Source organism: Rhinoderma darwinii, chromosome 1 (assembly GCF_050947455.1).
Source record: "Rhinoderma darwinii isolate aRhiDar2 chromosome 1, aRhiDar2.hap1, whole genome shotgun sequence".
Lineage (NCBI taxonomy): Eukaryota > Metazoa > Chordata > Amphibia > Anura > Rhinodermatidae > Rhinoderma > Rhinoderma darwinii.
In genome coordinates this window covers 589,070,672-589,085,706 of record NC_134687.1, presented here as the reverse complement: position 1 = coordinate 589,085,706, position 15,035 = coordinate 589,070,672, and the positions used below count along the sequence as shown (strand labels likewise).

The 15,035-nt window shown below is 48.1% G+C and overlaps 23 non-coding genes across 23 annotated transcripts; all 23 read right to left on the bottom strand.

The window, feature by feature from the left end:
• Window positions 1–216: 216 nt before the first annotated feature.
• On the bottom strand, window positions 217–380 carry LOC142720774 (U1 spliceosomal RNA). The gene has a single exon (XR_012873545.1). It is a non-coding gene; the product is annotated as a U1 spliceosomal RNA (small nuclear RNA).
• Window positions 381–855: 475 nt separating this feature from the next.
• LOC142720763 (U1 spliceosomal RNA) lies at window positions 856–1,019 on the bottom strand. The gene has a single exon (XR_012873534.1). It is a non-coding gene; the product is annotated as a U1 spliceosomal RNA (small nuclear RNA).
• A 467-nt stretch (window positions 1,020–1,486) lies between these two features.
• LOC142720741 (U1 spliceosomal RNA) lies at window positions 1,487–1,650 on the bottom strand. Its single transcript, XR_012873513.1, has one exon. It is a non-coding gene; the product is annotated as a U1 spliceosomal RNA (small nuclear RNA).
• A 479-nt stretch (window positions 1,651–2,129) lies between these two features.
• LOC142718397 (U1 spliceosomal RNA) lies at window positions 2,130–2,293 on the bottom strand. Its single transcript, XR_012872522.1, has one exon. It is a non-coding gene; the product is annotated as a U1 spliceosomal RNA (small nuclear RNA).
• A 475-nt stretch (window positions 2,294–2,768) lies between these two features.
• Window positions 2,769–2,932, bottom strand: LOC142720733 (U1 spliceosomal RNA). The gene has a single exon (XR_012873503.1). It is a non-coding gene; the product is annotated as a U1 spliceosomal RNA (small nuclear RNA).
• Window positions 2,933–3,407: 475 nt separating this feature from the next.
• LOC142720722 (U1 spliceosomal RNA) lies at window positions 3,408–3,571 on the bottom strand. The gene has a single exon (XR_012873495.1). It is a non-coding gene; the product is annotated as a U1 spliceosomal RNA (small nuclear RNA).
• A 467-nt stretch (window positions 3,572–4,038) lies between these two features.
• Window positions 4,039–4,202, bottom strand: LOC142720715 (U1 spliceosomal RNA). The gene has a single exon (XR_012873491.1). It is a non-coding gene; the product is annotated as a U1 spliceosomal RNA (small nuclear RNA).
• A 475-nt stretch (window positions 4,203–4,677) lies between these two features.
• LOC142720703 (U1 spliceosomal RNA) lies at window positions 4,678–4,841 on the bottom strand. Its single transcript, XR_012873481.1, has one exon. It is a non-coding gene; the product is annotated as a U1 spliceosomal RNA (small nuclear RNA).
• Window positions 4,842–5,434: 593 nt separating this feature from the next.
• Window positions 5,435–5,598, bottom strand: LOC142718912 (U1 spliceosomal RNA). The gene has a single exon (XR_012872582.1). It is a non-coding gene; the product is annotated as a U1 spliceosomal RNA (small nuclear RNA).
• Window positions 5,599–6,073: 475 nt separating this feature from the next.
• LOC142720681 (U1 spliceosomal RNA) lies at window positions 6,074–6,237 on the bottom strand. Its single transcript, XR_012873460.1, has one exon. It is a non-coding gene; the product is annotated as a U1 spliceosomal RNA (small nuclear RNA).
• Window positions 6,238–6,712: 475 nt separating this feature from the next.
• LOC142722148 (U1 spliceosomal RNA) lies at window positions 6,713–6,876 on the bottom strand. The gene has a single exon (XR_012874474.1). It is a non-coding gene; the product is annotated as a U1 spliceosomal RNA (small nuclear RNA).
• A 593-nt stretch (window positions 6,877–7,469) lies between these two features.
• Window positions 7,470–7,633, bottom strand: LOC142718890 (U1 spliceosomal RNA). Its single transcript, XR_012872581.1, has one exon. It is a non-coding gene; the product is annotated as a U1 spliceosomal RNA (small nuclear RNA).
• A 475-nt stretch (window positions 7,634–8,108) lies between these two features.
• Window positions 8,109–8,272, bottom strand: LOC142720670 (U1 spliceosomal RNA). Its single transcript, XR_012873450.1, has one exon. It is a non-coding gene; the product is annotated as a U1 spliceosomal RNA (small nuclear RNA).
• A 475-nt stretch (window positions 8,273–8,747) lies between these two features.
• On the bottom strand, window positions 8,748–8,911 carry LOC142722137 (U1 spliceosomal RNA). The gene has a single exon (XR_012874465.1). It is a non-coding gene; the product is annotated as a U1 spliceosomal RNA (small nuclear RNA).
• A 475-nt stretch (window positions 8,912–9,386) lies between these two features.
• LOC142722115 (U1 spliceosomal RNA) lies at window positions 9,387–9,550 on the bottom strand. Its single transcript, XR_012874444.1, has one exon. It is a non-coding gene; the product is annotated as a U1 spliceosomal RNA (small nuclear RNA).
• Window positions 9,551–10,143: 593 nt separating this feature from the next.
• On the bottom strand, window positions 10,144–10,307 carry LOC142718879 (U1 spliceosomal RNA). The gene has a single exon (XR_012872580.1). It is a non-coding gene; the product is annotated as a U1 spliceosomal RNA (small nuclear RNA).
• Window positions 10,308–10,782: 475 nt separating this feature from the next.
• LOC142720659 (U1 spliceosomal RNA) lies at window positions 10,783–10,946 on the bottom strand. Its single transcript, XR_012873441.1, has one exon. It is a non-coding gene; the product is annotated as a U1 spliceosomal RNA (small nuclear RNA).
• Window positions 10,947–11,421: 475 nt separating this feature from the next.
• LOC142722104 (U1 spliceosomal RNA) lies at window positions 11,422–11,585 on the bottom strand. The gene has a single exon (XR_012874437.1). It is a non-coding gene; the product is annotated as a U1 spliceosomal RNA (small nuclear RNA).
• A 475-nt stretch (window positions 11,586–12,060) lies between these two features.
• On the bottom strand, window positions 12,061–12,224 carry LOC142718390 (U1 spliceosomal RNA). The gene has a single exon (XR_012872516.1). It is a non-coding gene; the product is annotated as a U1 spliceosomal RNA (small nuclear RNA).
• A 465-nt stretch (window positions 12,225–12,689) lies between these two features.
• On the bottom strand, window positions 12,690–12,853 carry LOC142720648 (U1 spliceosomal RNA). Its single transcript, XR_012873430.1, has one exon. It is a non-coding gene; the product is annotated as a U1 spliceosomal RNA (small nuclear RNA).
• Window positions 12,854–13,446: 593 nt separating this feature from the next.
• LOC142718867 (U1 spliceosomal RNA) lies at window positions 13,447–13,610 on the bottom strand. The gene has a single exon (XR_012872579.1). It is a non-coding gene; the product is annotated as a U1 spliceosomal RNA (small nuclear RNA).
• Window positions 13,611–14,085: 475 nt separating this feature from the next.
• Window positions 14,086–14,249, bottom strand: LOC142720637 (U1 spliceosomal RNA). The gene has a single exon (XR_012873419.1). It is a non-coding gene; the product is annotated as a U1 spliceosomal RNA (small nuclear RNA).
• A 475-nt stretch (window positions 14,250–14,724) lies between these two features.
• LOC142722093 (U1 spliceosomal RNA) lies at window positions 14,725–14,888 on the bottom strand. Its single transcript, XR_012874427.1, has one exon. It is a non-coding gene; the product is annotated as a U1 spliceosomal RNA (small nuclear RNA).
• Window positions 14,889–15,035: the final 147 nt, after the last annotated feature.

Below are 15,035 nucleotides of genomic sequence, written 5' to 3'. Positions count from 1 at the left end.
CTTTACGTTACACTCTGCACTAACATTGAGATAAAGCATCACATAGGAAAGCCACAAAACCAAAGGCAGCTGATAAGGGAGAGAGGAGTATCCAATCCTCTTGGCCACCCAGAGGTCAATTGATGGCTGGCTCGCTCGATCGATCGATCTAGCAAGTATCTCTGACTAGTAATAGTCAGCATTGAATAATAAGCACTGTTTTTCACCAGAGTAAATCAGGGGAAAGCGCGAACGCAGTCCCCCACTACCACAAATTATGCAGTCGAGTTTCCCGCATTTGGGGAAATCGCAGGGGTCAGCACACCCGAAGTGCAATGGATGAGCCTCACCCTGGGAGAACCACCTTAGTGATCATGGTATCTCCCCTGCCAGGTAAGTATGAGTTGCATAGCGCCTGCCAGACAGGCTCCCCTCACAAGAGGCCCTACTAAGTCGCTGAGGATTTTTCCTGGTTTTTGGTCCGAAGCAGGCCAAAGATCACCTGTCTGCATCCACCTTTTTGGATTGAAAGCAGCTTTGTTAACAATCAGTGGTCAAATCACAAGCATACAGTATACCGTCAACCAGCCCAATCAATCAATATCTTTGACACAGGCTCAAAGTAGCACAACATAGTACAGCAAAGGCACAGGTCCTACACTTTACGTTACACTCTGCACTAACATTGAGATAAAGCATCACATAGGAAAGCCACAAAACCAAAGGCAGCTGATAAGGGAGAGAGGAGTATCCAATCCTCTTGGCCACCCAGAGGTCAATTGATGGCTGGCTCGCTCGATCGATCGATCTAGCAAGTATCTCTGACTAGTAATAGTCAGCATTGAATAATAAGCACTGTTTTTCACCAGAGTAAATCAGGGGAAAGCGCGAACGCAGTCCCCCACTACCACAAATTATGCAGTCGAGTTTCCCGCATTTGGGGAAATCGCAGGGGTCAGCACACCCGAAGTGCAATGGATGAGCCTCACCCTGGGAGAACCACCTTAGTGATCATGGTATCTCCCCTGCCAGGTAAGTATGAGTTGCATAGCGCCTGCCAGACAGGCTCCCCTCACAAGAGGCCCTACTAAGTCGCTGAGGATTTTTCCTGGTTTTTGGTCCGAAGCAGGCCAAAGATCACCTGTCTGCATCCACCTTTTTGGATTGAAAGCAGCTTTGTTAACAATCAGTGGTCAAATCACAAGCATACAGTATACCGTCAACCAGCCCAATCAATCAATATCTTTGACACAGGCTCAAAGTAGCACAACATAGTACAGCAAAGGCACAGGTCCTACACTTTACGTTACACTCTGCACTAACATTGAGATAAAGCATCACATAGGAAAGCCACAAAACCAAAGGCAGCTGATAAGGGAGAGAGGAGTATCCAATCCTCTTGGCCACCCAGAGGTCAATTGATGGCTGGCTCGCTCGATCTAGCAAGTATCTCTGACTAGTAATAGTCAGCATTGAATAATAAGCACTGTTTTTCACCAGAGTAAATCAGGGGAAAGCGCGAACGCAGTCCCCCACTACCACAAATTATGCAGTCGAGTTTCCCGCATTTGGGGAAATCGCAGGGGTCAGCACACCCGAAGTGCAATGGATGAGCCTCACCCTGGGAGAACCACCTTAGTGATCATGGTATCTCCCCTGCCAGGTAAGTATGAGTTGCATAGCGCCTGCCAGACAGGCTCCCCTCACAAGAGGCCCTACTAAGTCGCTGAGGATTTTTCCTGGTTTTTGGTCTGAAGCAGGCCAAAGATCACCTGTCTGCATCCACCTTTTTGGATTGAAAGCAGCTTTGTTAACAATCAGTGGTCAAATCACAAGCATACAGTATACCGTCAACCAGCCCAATCAATCAATATCTTTGACACAGGCTCAAAGTAGCACAACATAGTACAGCAAAGGCACAGGTCCTACACTTTACGTTACACTCTGCACTAACATTGAGATAAAGCATCACATAGGAAAGCCACAAAACCAAAGGCAGCTGATAAGGGAGAGAGGAGTATCCAATCCTCTTGGCCACCCAGAGGTCAATTGATGGCTGGCTCGCTCGATCGATCGATCGATCTAGCAAGTATCTCTGACTAGTAATAGTCAGCATTGAATAATAAGCACTGTTTTTCACCAGAGTAAATCAGGGGAAAGCGCGAACGCAGTCCCCCACTACCACAAATTATGCAGTCGAGTTTCCCACATTTGGGGAAATCGCAGGGGTCAGCACACCCGAAGTGCAATGGATGAGCCTCACCCTGGGAGAACCACCTTAGTGATCATGGTATCTCCCCTGCCAGGTAAGTATGAGTTGCATAGCGCCTGCCAGACAGGCTCCCCTCACAAGAGGCCCTACTAAGTCGCTGAGGATTTTTCCTGGTTTTTGGTCCGAAGCAGGCCAAAGATCACCTGTCTGCATCCACCTTTTTGGATTGAAAGCAGCTTTGTTAACAATCAGTGGTCAAATCACAAGCATACAGTATACCGTCAACCAGCCCAATCAATCAATATCTTTGACACAGGCTCAAAGTAGCACAACATAGTACAGCAAAGGCACAGGTCCTACACTTTACGTTACACTCTGCACTAACATTGAGATAAAGCATCACATAGGAAAGCCACAAAACCAAAGGCAGCTGATAAGGGAGAGAGGAGTATCCAATCCTCTTGGCCACCCAGAGGTCAATTGATGGCTGGCTCGCTCGATCGATCGATCTAGCAAGTATCTCTGACTAGTAATAGTCAGCATTGATTAATAAGCACTGTTTTTCACCAGAGTAAATCAGGGGAAAGCGCGAACGCAGTCCCCCACTACCACAAATTATGCAGTCGAGTTTCCCGCATTTGGGGAAATCGCAGGGGTCAGCACACCCGAAGTGCAATGGATGAGCCTCACCCTGGGAGAACCACCTTAGTGATCATGGTATCTCCCCTGCCAGGTAAGTATGAGTTGCATAGCGCCTGCCAGACAGGCTCCCCTCACAAGAGGCCCTACTAAGTCGCTGAGGATTTTTCCTGGTTTTTGGTCCGAAGCAGGCCAAAGATCACCTGTCTGCATCCACCTTTTTGGATTGAAAGCAGCTTTGTTAACAATCAGTGGTCAAATCACAAGCATACAGTATACCGTCAACCAGCCCAATCAATCAATATCTTTGACACAGGCTCAAAGTAGCACAACATAGTACAGCAAAGGCACAGGTCCTACACTTTACGTTACACTCTGCACTAACATTGAGATAAAGCATCACATAGGAAAGCCACAAAACCAAAGGCAGCTGATAAGGGAGAGAGGAGTATCCAATCCTCTTGGCCACCCAGAGGTCAATTGATGGCTGGCTCGCTCGATCGATCGATCTAGCAAGTATCTCTGACTAGTAATAGTCAGCATTGAATAATAAGCACTGTTTTTCACCAGAGTAAATCAGGGGAAAGCGCGAACGCAGTCCCCCACTACCACAAATTATGCAGTCGAGTTTCCCGCATTTGGGGAAATCGCAGGGGTCAGCACACCCGAAGTGCAATGGATGAGCCTCACCCTGGGAGAACCACCTTAGTGATCATGGTATCTCCCCTGCCAGGTAAGTATGAGTTGCATAGCGCCTGCCAGACAGGCTCCCCTCACAAGAGGCCCTACTAAGTCGCTGAGGATTTTTCCTGGTTTTTGGTCCGAAGCAGGCCAAAGATCACCTGTCTGCATCCACCTTTTTGGATTGAAAGCAGCTTTGTTAACAATCAGTGGTCAAATCACAAGCATACAGTATACCGTCAACCAGCCCAATCAATCAATATCTTTGACACAGGCTCAAAGTAGCACAACATAGTACAGCAAAGGCACAGGTCCTACACTTTACGTTACACTCTGCACTAACATTGAGATAAAGCATCACATAGGAAAGCCACAAAACCAAAGGCAGCTGATAAGGGAGAGAGGAGTATCCAATCCTCTTGGCCACCCAGAGGTCAATTGATGGCTGGCTCGCTCGATCTAGCAAGTATCTCTGACTAGTAATAGTCAGCATTGAATAATAAGCACTGTTTTTCACCAGAGTAAATCAGGGGAAAGCGCGAACGCAGTCCCCCACTACCACAAATTATGCAGTCGAGTTTCCCGCATTTGGGGAAATCGCAGGGGTCAGCACACCCGAAGTGCAATGGATGAGCCTCACCCTGGGAGAACCACCTTAGTGATCATGGTATCTCCCCTGCCAGGTAAGTATGAGTTGCATAGCGCCTGCCAGACAGGCTCCCCTCACAAGAGGCCCTACTAAGTCGCTGAGGATTTTTCCTGGTTTTTGGTCTGAAGCAGGCCAAAGATCACCTGTCTGCATCCACCTTTTTGGATTGAAAGCAGCTTTGTTAACAATCAGTGGTCAAATCACAAGCATACAGTATACCGTCAACCAGCCCAATCAATCAATATCTTTGACACAGGCTCAAAGTAGCACAACATAGTACAGCAAAGGCACAGGTCCTACACTTTACGTTACACTCTGCACTAACATTGAGATAAAGCATCACATAGGAAAGCCACAAAACCAAAGGCAGCTGATAAGGGAGAGAGGATTATCCAATCCTCTTGGCCACCCAGAGGTCAATTGATGGCTGGCTCGCTCGATCGATCGATCTAGCAAGTATCTCTGACTAGTAATAGTCAGCATTGAATAATAAGCACTGTTTTTCACCAGAGTAAATCAGGGGAAAGCGCGAACGCAGTCCCCCACTACCACAAATTATGCAGTCGAGTTTCCCGCATTTGGGGAAATCGCAGGGGTCAGCACACCCGAAGTGCAATGGATGAGCCTCACCCTGGGAGAACCACCTTAGTGATCATGGTATCTCCCCTGCCAGGTAAGTATGAGTTGCATAGCGCCTGCCAGACAGGCTCCCCTCACAAGAGGCCCTACTAAGTCGCTGAGGATTTTTCCTGGTTTTTGGTCCGAAGCAGGCCAAAGATCACCTGTCTGGATCCAACTGCGCCAAAAAACGGATGCACCTCATTGTACGGAGCCAGGGGTGTGCAGGCACCCCAAATTCCATAAGACACAGGCTCAAGTCTAAGCACTTCCAAGATGCACAGCAACCAGGGTATTAGCATATGGGGCGGCGGCTTCTGGTCAGAGCATTGCCGTGCCGATGAAGCAGTCCCCACATTTGCATGCCGTCACCTGTGAGACAGAGAGGAAGGATAGGTTAGGTTAGGGAAAGGCTCGCCATGCCCTGACTTCTCGAAGCCCAGCAGAAAAAGAAACTTCACTGATCACACTGTTGTTCATCCACGAGGGGGAGACAAAGGCTGCGTATACAGCTAAATATAAAGAGATAATGTACCACATTTTGGATTGAAAAACAGCTTTGTTGACAATCGGTGGTTAAATCACAAGCATACAAGTACCTCTGACTAGTAACAGTCAGCATTGAATAATAAGCACTGTTTTTCACCAGAGTAAATCAGGGGAAAGCGCGAACGCAGTCCCCCACTACCACAAATTATGCAGTCGAGTTTCCCGCATTTGGGGAAATCGCAGGGGTCAGCACACCCAAAGTGCAATGGATGAGCCTCACCCTGGGAGAACCACCTTAATGATCATGGTATCTCCCCTGCCAGGTAAGTATGAGTTGCATAGCGCCTGCCAGACAGGCTCCCCTCACAAGAGGCCCTACTAAGTCGCTGAGGATTTTTCCTGGTTTTTGGTCCGAAGCAGGCCAAAGATCACCTGTCTGCATCCACCTTTTTGGATTGAAAGCAGCTTTGTTAACAATCAGTGGTCAAATCACAAGCATACAGTATACCGTCAACCAGCCCAATCAATCAATATCTTTGACACAGGCTCAAAGTAGCACAACATAGTACAGCAAAGGCACAGGTCCTACACTTTACGTTACACTCTGCACTAACATTGAGATAAAGCATCACATAGGAAAGCCACAAAACCAAAGGCAGCTGATAAGGGAGAGAGGAGTATCCAATCCTCTTGGCCACCCAGAGGTCAATTGATGGCTGGCTCGCTCGATCGATCGATCTAGCAAGTATCTCTGACTAGTAATAGTCAGCATTGATTAATAAGCACTGTTTTTCACCAGAGTAAATCAGGGGAAAGCGCGAACGCAGTCCCCCACTACCACAAATTATGCAGTCGAGTTTCCCGCATTTGGGGAAATCGCAGGGGTCAGCACACCCGAAGTGCAATGGATGAGCCTCACCCTGGGAGAACCACCTTAGTGATCATGGTATCTCCCCTGCCAGGTAAGTATGAGTTGCATAGCGCCTGCCAGACAGGCTCCCCTCACAAGAGGCCCTACTAAGTCGCTGAGGATTTTTCCTGGTTTTTGGTCCGAAGCAGGCCAAAGATCACCTGTCTGCATCCACCTTTTTGGATTGAAAGCAGCTTTGTTAACAATCAGTGGTCAAATCACAAGCATACAGTATACCGTCAACCAGCCCAATCAATCAATATCTTTGACACAGGCTCAAAGTAGCACAACATAGTACAGCAAAGGCACAGGTCCTACACTTTACGTTACACTCTGCACTAACATTGAGATAAAGCATCACATAGGAAAGCCACAAAACCAAAGGCAGCTGATAAGGGAGAGAGGAGTATCCAATCCTCTTGGCCACCCAGAGGTCAATTGATGGCTGGCTCGCTCGATCGATCGATCTAGCAAGTATCTCTGACTAGTAATAGTCAGCATTGAATAATAAGCACTGTTTTTCACCAGAGTAAATCAGGAGAAAGCGCGAACGCAGTCCCCCACTACCACAAATTATGCAGTCGAGTTTCCCGCATTTGGGGAAATCGCAGGGGTCAGCACACCCGAAGTGCAATGGATGAGCCTCACCCTGGGAGAACCACCTTAGTGATCATGGTATCTCCCCTGCCAGGTAAGTATGAGTTGCATAGCGCCTGCCAGACAGGCTCCCCTCACAAGAGGCCCTACTAAGTCGCTGAGGATTTTTCCTGGTTTTTGGTCCGAAGCAGGCCAAAGATCACCTGTCTGGATCCAACTGCGCCAAAAAACGGATGCACCTCATTGTACGGAGCCAGGGGTGTGCAGGCACCCCAAATTCCATAAGACACAGGCTCAAGTCTAAGCACTTCCAAGATGCACAGCAACCAGGGTATTAGCATATGGGGCGGCGGCTTCTGGTCAGAGCATTGCCGTGCCGATGAAGCAGTCCCCACATTTGCATGCCGTCACCTGTGAGACAGAGAGGAAGGATAGGTTAGGTTAGGGAAAGGCTCGCCATGCCCTGACTTCTCGAAGCCCAGCAGAAAAAGAAACTTCACTGATCACACTGTTGTTCATCCACGAGGGGGAGACAAAGGCTGCGTATACAGCTAAATATAAAGAGATAATGTACCACATTTTGGATTGAAAAACAGCTTTGTTGACAATCGGTGGTTAAATCACAAGCATACAAGTACCTCTGACTAGTAACAGTCAGCATTGAATAATAAGCACTGTTTTTCACCAGAGTAAATCAGGGGAAAGCGCGAACGCAGTCCCCCACTACCACAAATTATGCAGTCGAGTTTCCCGCATTTGGGGAAATCGCAGGGGTCAGCACACCCAAAGTGCAATGGATGAGCCTCACCCTGGGAGAACCACCTTAATGATCATGGTATCTCCCCTGCCAGGTAAGTATGAGTTGCATAGCGCCTGCCAGACAGGCTCCCCTCACAAGAGGCCCTACTAAGTCGCTGAGGATTTTTCCTGGTTTTTGGTCCGAAGCAGGCCAAAGATCACCTGTCTGCATCCACCTTTTTGGATTGAAAGCAGCTTTGTTAACAATCAGTGGTCAAATCACAAGCATACAGTATACCGTCAACCAGCCCAATCAATCAATATCTTTGACACAGGCTCAAAGTAGCACAACATAGTACAGCAAAGGCACAGGTCCTACACTTTACGTTACACTCTGCACTAACATTGAGATAAAGCATCACATAGGAAAGCCACAAAACCAAAGGCAGCTGATAAGGGAGAGAGGAGTATCCAATCCTCTTGGCCACCCAGAGGTCAATTGATGGCTGGCTCGCTCGATCGATCGATCTAGCAAGTATCTCTGACTAGTAATAGTCAGCATTGATTAATAAGCACTGTTTTTCACCAGAGTAAATCAGGGGAAAGCGCGAACGCAGTCCCCCACTACCACAAATTATGCAGTCGAGTTTCCCGCATTTGGGGAAATCGCAGGGGTCAGCACACCCGAAGTGCAATGGATGAGCCTCACCCTGGGAGAACCACCTTAGTGATCATGGTATCTCCCCTGCCAGGTAAGTATGAGTTGCATAGCGCCTGCCAGACAGGCTCCCCTCACAAGAGGCCCTACTAAGTCGCTGAGGATTTTTCCTGGTTTTTGGTCCGAAGCAGGCCAAAGATCACCTGTCTGCATCCACCTTTTTGGATTGAAAGCAGCTTTGTTAACAATCAGTGGTCAAATCACAAGCATACAGTATACCGTCAACCAGCCCAATCAATCAATATCTTTGACACAGGCTCAAAGTAGCACAACATAGTACAGCAAAGGCACAGGTCCTACACTTTACGTTACACTCTGCACTAACATTGAGATAAAGCATCACATAGGAAAGCCACAAAACCAAAGGCAGCTGATAAGGGAGAGAGGAGTATCCAATCCTCTTGGCCACCCAGAGGTCAATTGATGGCTGGCTCGCTCGATCGATCGATCTAGCAAGTATCTCTGACTAGTAATAGTCAGCATTGAATAATAAGCACTGTTTTTCACCAGAGTAAATCAGGAGAAAGCGCGAACGCAGTCCCCCACTACCACAAATTATGCAGTCGAGTTTCCCGCATTTGGGGAAATCGCAGGGGTCAGCACACCCGAAGTGCAATGGATGAGCCTCACCCTGGGAGAACCACCTTAGTGATCATGGTATCTCCCCTGCCAGGTAAGTATGAGTTGCATAGCGCCTGCCAGACAGGCTCCCCTCACAAGAGGCCCTACTAAGTCGCTGAGGATTTTTCCTGGTTTTTGGTCCGAAGCAGGCCAAAGATCACCTGTCTGCATCCACCTTTTTGGATTGAAAGCAGCTTTGTTAACAATCAGTGGTCAAATCACAAGCATACAGTATACCGTCAACCAGCCCAATCAATCAATATCTTTGACACAGGCTCAAAGTAGCACAACATAGTACAGCAAAGGCACAGGTCCTACACTTTACGTTACACTCTGCACTAACATTGAGATAAAGCATCACATAGGAAAGCCACAAAACCAAAGGCAGCTGATAAGGGAGAGAGGAGTATCCAATCCTCTTGGCCACCCAGAGGTCAATTGATGGCTGGCTCGCTCGATCGATCGATCTAGCAAGTATCTCTGACTAGTAATAGTCAGCATTGAATAATAAGCACTGTTTTTCACCAGAGTAAATCAGGAGAAAGCGCGAACGCAGTCCCCCACTACCACAAATTATGCAGTCGAGTTTCCCGCATTTGGGGAAATCGCAGGGGTCAGCACACCCGAAGTGCAATGGATGAGCCTCACCCTGGGAGAACCACCTTAGTGATCATGGTATCTCCCCTGCCAGGTAAGTATGAGTTGCATAGCGCCTGCCAGACAGGCTCCCCTCACAAGAGGCCCTACTAAGTCGCTGAGGATTTTTCCTGGTTTTTGGTCCGAAGCAGGCCAAAGATCACCTGTCTGGATCCAACTGCGCCAAAAAACGGATGCACCTCATTGTACGGAGCCAGGGGTGTGCAGGCACCCCAAATTCCATAAGACACAGGCTCAAGTCTAAGCACTTCCAAGATGCACAGCAACCAGGGTATTAGCATATGGGGCGGCGGCTTCTGGTCAGAGCATTGCCGTGCCGATGAAGCAGTCCCCACATTTGCATGCCGTCACCTGTGAGACAGAGAGGAAGGATAGGTTAGGTTAGGGAAAGGCTCGCCATGCCCTGACTTCTCGAAGCCCAGCAGAAAAAGAAACTTCACTGATCACACTGTTGTTCATCCACGAGGGGGAGACAAAGGCTGCGTATACAGCTAAATATAAAGAGATAATGTACCACATTTTGGATTGAAAAACAGCTTTGTTGACAATCGGTGGTTAAATCACAAGCATACAAGTACCTCTGACTAGTAACAGTCAGCATTGAATAATAAGCACTGTTTTTCACCAGAGTAAATCAGGGGAAAGCGCGAACGCAGTCCCCCACTACCACAAATTATGCAGTCGAGTTTCCCGCATTTGGGGAAATCGCAGGGGTCAGCACACCCAAAGTGCAATGGATGAGCCTCACCCTGGGAGAACCACCTTAATGATCATGGTATCTCCCCTGCCAGGTAAGTATGAGTTGCATAGCGCCTGCCAGACAGGCTCCCCTCACAAGAGGCCCTACTAAGTCGCTGAGGATTTTTCCTGGTTTTTGGTCCGAAGCAGGCCAAAGATCACCTGTCTGCATCCACCTTTTTGGATTGAAAGCAGCTTTGTTAACAATCAGTGGTCAAATCACAAGCATACAGTATACCGTCAACCAGCCCAATCAATCAATATCTTTGACACAGGCTCAAAGTAGCACAACATAGTACAGCAAAGGCACAGGTCCTACACTTTACGTTACACTCTGCACTAACATTGAGATAAAGCATCACATAGGAAAGCCACAAAACCAAAGGCAGCTGATAAGGGAGAGAGGAGTATCCAATCCTCTTGGCCACCCAGAGGTCAATTGATGGCTGGCTCGCTCGATCGATCGATCTAGCAAGTATCTCTGACTAGTAATAGTCAGCATTGATTAATAAGCACTGTTTTTCACCAGAGTAAATCAGGGGAAAGCGCGAACGCAGTCCCCCACTACCACAAATTATGCAGTCGAGTTTCCCGCATTTGGGGAAATCGCAGGGGTCAGCACACCCGAAGTGCAATGGATGAGCCTCACCCTGGGAGAACCACCTTAGTGATCATGGTATCTCCCCTGCCAGGTAAGTATGAGTTGCATAGCGCCTGCCAGACAGGCTCCCCTCACAAGAGGCCCTACTAAGTCGCTGAGGATTTTTCCTGGTTTTTGGTCCGAAGCAGGCCAAAGATCACCTGTCTGCATCCACCTTTTTGGATTGAAAGCAGCTTTGTTAACAATCAGTGGTCAAATCACAAGCATACAGTATACCGTCAACCAGCCCAATCAATCAATATCTTTGACACAGGCTCAAAGTAGCACAACATAGTACAGCAAAGGCACAGGTCCTACACTTTACGTTACACTCTGCACTAACATTGAGATAAAGCATCACATAGGAAAGCCACAAAACCAAAGGCAGCTGATAAGGGAGAGAGGAGTATCCAATCCTCTTGGCCACCCAGAGGTCAATTGATGGCTGGCTCGCTCGATCGATCGATCTAGCAAGTATCTCTGACTAGTAATAGTCAGCATTGAATAATAAGCACTGTTTTTCACCAGAGTAAATCAGGAGAAAGCGCGAACGCAGTCCCCCACTACCACAAATTATGCAGTCGAGTTTCCCGCATTTGGGGAAATCGCAGGGGTCAGCACACCCGAAGTGCAATGGATGAGCCTCACCCTGGGAGAACCACCTTAGTGATCATGGTATCTCCCCTGCCAGGTAAGTATGAGTTGCATAGCGCCTGCCAGACAGGCTCCCCTCACAAGAGGCCCTACTAAGTCGCTGAGGATTTTTCCTGGTTTTTGGTCCGAAGCAGGCCAAAGATCACCTGTCTGCATCCACCTTTTTGGATTGAAAGCAGCTTTGTTAACAATCAGTGGTCAAATCACAAGCATACAGTATACCGTCAACCAGCCCAATCAATCAATATCTTTGACACAGGCTCAAAGTAGCACAACATAGTACAGCAAAGGCACAGGTCCTACACTTTACGTTACACTCTGCACTAACATTGAGATAAAGCATCACATAGGAAAGCCACAAAACCAAAGGCAGCTGATAAGGGAGAGAGGAGTATCCAATCCTCTTGGCCACCCAGAGGTCAATTGATGGCTGGCTCGCTCGATCGATCGATCTAGCAAGTATCTCTGACTAGTAATAGTCAGCATTGAATAATAAGCACTGTTTTTCACCAGAGTAAATCAGGGGAAAGCGCGAACGCAGTCCCCCACTACCACAAATTATGCAGTCGAGTTTCCCACATTTGGGGAAATCGCAGGGGTCAGCACACCCGAAGTGCAATGGATGAGCCTCACCCTGGGAGAACCACCTTAGTGATCATGGTATCTCCCCTGCCAGGTAAGTATGAGTTGCATAGCGCCTGCCAGACAGGCTCCCCTCACAAGAGGCCCTACTAAGTCGCTGAGGATTTTTCCTGGTTTTTGGTCCGAAGCAGGCCAAAGATCACCTGTCTGCATCCACCTTTTTGGATTGAAAGCAGCTTTGTTAACAATCAGTGGTCAAATCACAAGCATACAGTATACCGTCAACCAGCCCAATCAATCAATATCTTTGACACAGGCTCAAAGTAGCACAACATAGGCACAGGTCCTACACTTTACGTTACACTCTGCACTAACATTGAGATAAAGCATCACATAGGAAAGCCACAAAACCAAAGGCAGCTGATAAGGGAGAGAGGAGTATCCAATCCTCTTGGCCACCCAGAGGTCAATTGATGGCTGGCTAGCTCGATCGATCGATCTAGCAAGTATCTCTGACTAGTAATAGTCAGCATTGAATAATAAGCACTGTTTTTCACCAGAGTAAATCAGGGGAAAGCGCGAACGCAGTCCCCCACTACCACAAATTATGCAGTCGAGTTTCCCGCATTTGGGGAAATCGCAGGGGTCAGCACACCCGAAGTGCAATGGATGAGCCTCACCCTGGGAGAACCACCTTAGTGATCATGGTATCTCCCCTGCCAGGTAAGTATGAGTTGCATAGCGCCTGCCAGACAGGCTCCCCTCACAAGAGGCCCTACTAAGTCGCTGAGGATTTTTCCTGGTTTTTGGTCCGAAGCAGGCCAAAGATCACCTGTCTGGATCCAACTGCGCCAAAAAACGGATGCACCTCATTGTACGGAGCCAGGGGTGTGCAGGCACCCCAAATTCCATAAGACACAGGCTCAAGTCTAAGCACTTCCAAGATGCACAGCAACCAGGGTATTAGCATATGGGGCGGCGGCTTCTGGTCAGAGCATTGCCGTGCCGATGAAGCAGTCCCCACATTTGCATGCCGTCACCTGTGAGACAGAGAGGAAGGATAGGTTAGGTTAGGGAAAGGCTCGCCATGCCCTGACTTCTCGAAGCCCAGCAGAAAAAGAAACTTCACTGATCACACTGTTGTTCATCCACGAGGGGGAGACAAAGGCTGCGTATACAGCTAAATATAAAGAGATAATGTACCACATTTTGGATTGAAAAACAGCTTTGTTGACAATCGGTGGTTAAATCACAAGCATACAAGTACCTCTGACTAGTAACAGTCAGCATTGAATAATAAGCACTGTTTTTCACCAGAGTAAATCAGGGGAAAGCGCGAACGCAGTCCCCCACTACCACAAATTATGCAGTCGAGTTTCCCGCATTTGGGGAAATCGCAGGGGTCAGCACACCCAAAGTGCAATGGATGAGCCTCACCCTGGGAGAACCACCTTAATGATCATGGTATCTCCCCTGCCAGGTAAGTATGAGTTGCATAGCGCCTGCCAGACAGGCTCCCCTCACAAGAGGCCCTACTAAGTCGCTGAGGATTTTTCCTGGTTTTTGGTCCGAAGCAGGCCAAAGATCACCTGTCTGCATCCACCTTTTTGGATTGAAAGCAGCTTTGTTAACAATCAGTGGTCAAATCACAAGCATACAGTATACCGTCAACCAGCCCAATCAATCAATATCTTTGACACAGGCTCAAAGTAGCACAACATAGTACAGCAAAGGCACAGGTCCTACACTTTACGTTACACTCTGCACTAACATTGAGATAAAGCATCACATAGGAAAGCCACAAAACCAAAGGCAGCTGATAAGGGAGAGAGGAGTATCCAATCCTCTTGGCCACCCAGAGGTCAATTGATGGCTGGCTCGCTCGATCGATCGATCTAGCAAGTATCTCTGACTAGTAATAGTCAGCATTGATTAATAAGCACTGTTTTTCACCAGAGTAAATCAGGGGAAAGCGCGAACGCAGTCCCCCACTACCACAAATTATGCAGTCGAGTTTCCCGCATTTGGGGAAATCGCAGGGGTCAGCACACCCGAAGTGCAATGGATGAGCCTCACCCTGGGAGAACCACCTTAGTGATCATGGTATCTCCCCTGCCAGGTAAGTATGAGTTGCATAGCGCCTGCCAGACAGGCTCCCCTCACAAGAGGCCCTACTAAGTCGCTGAGGATTTTTCCTGGTTTTTGGTCCGAAGCAGGCCAAAGATCACCTGTCTGCATCCACCTTTTTGGATTGAAAGCAGCTTTGTTAACAATCAGTGGTCAAATCACAAGCATACAGTATACCGTCAACCAGCCCAATCAATCAATATCTTTGACACAGGCTCAAAGTAGCACAACATAGTACAGCAAAGGCACAGGTCCTACACTTTACGTTACACTCTGCACTAACATTGAGATAAAGCATCACATAGGAAAGCCACAAAACCAAAGGCAGCTGATAAGGGAGAGAGGAGTATCCAATCCTCTTGGCCACCCAGAGGTCAATTGATGGCTGGCTCGCTCGATCGATCGATCTAGCAAGTATCTCTGACTAGTAATAGTCAGCATTGAATAATAAGCACTGTTTTTCACCAGAGTAAATCAGGAGAAAGCGCGAACGCAGTCCCCCACTACCACAAATTATGCAGTCGAGTTTCCCGCATTTGGGGAAATCGCAGGGGTCAGCACACCCGAAGTGCAATGGATGAGCCTCACCCTGGGAGAACCACCTTAGTGATCATGGTATCTCCCCTGCCAGGTAAGTATGAGTTGCATAGCGCCTGCCAGACAGGCTCCCCTCACAAGAGGCCCTACTAAGTCGCTGAGGATTTTTCCTGGTTTTTGGTCCGAAGCAGGCCAAAGATCACCTGTCTGCATCCACCTTTTTGGATTGAAAGCAGCTTTGTTAACAAT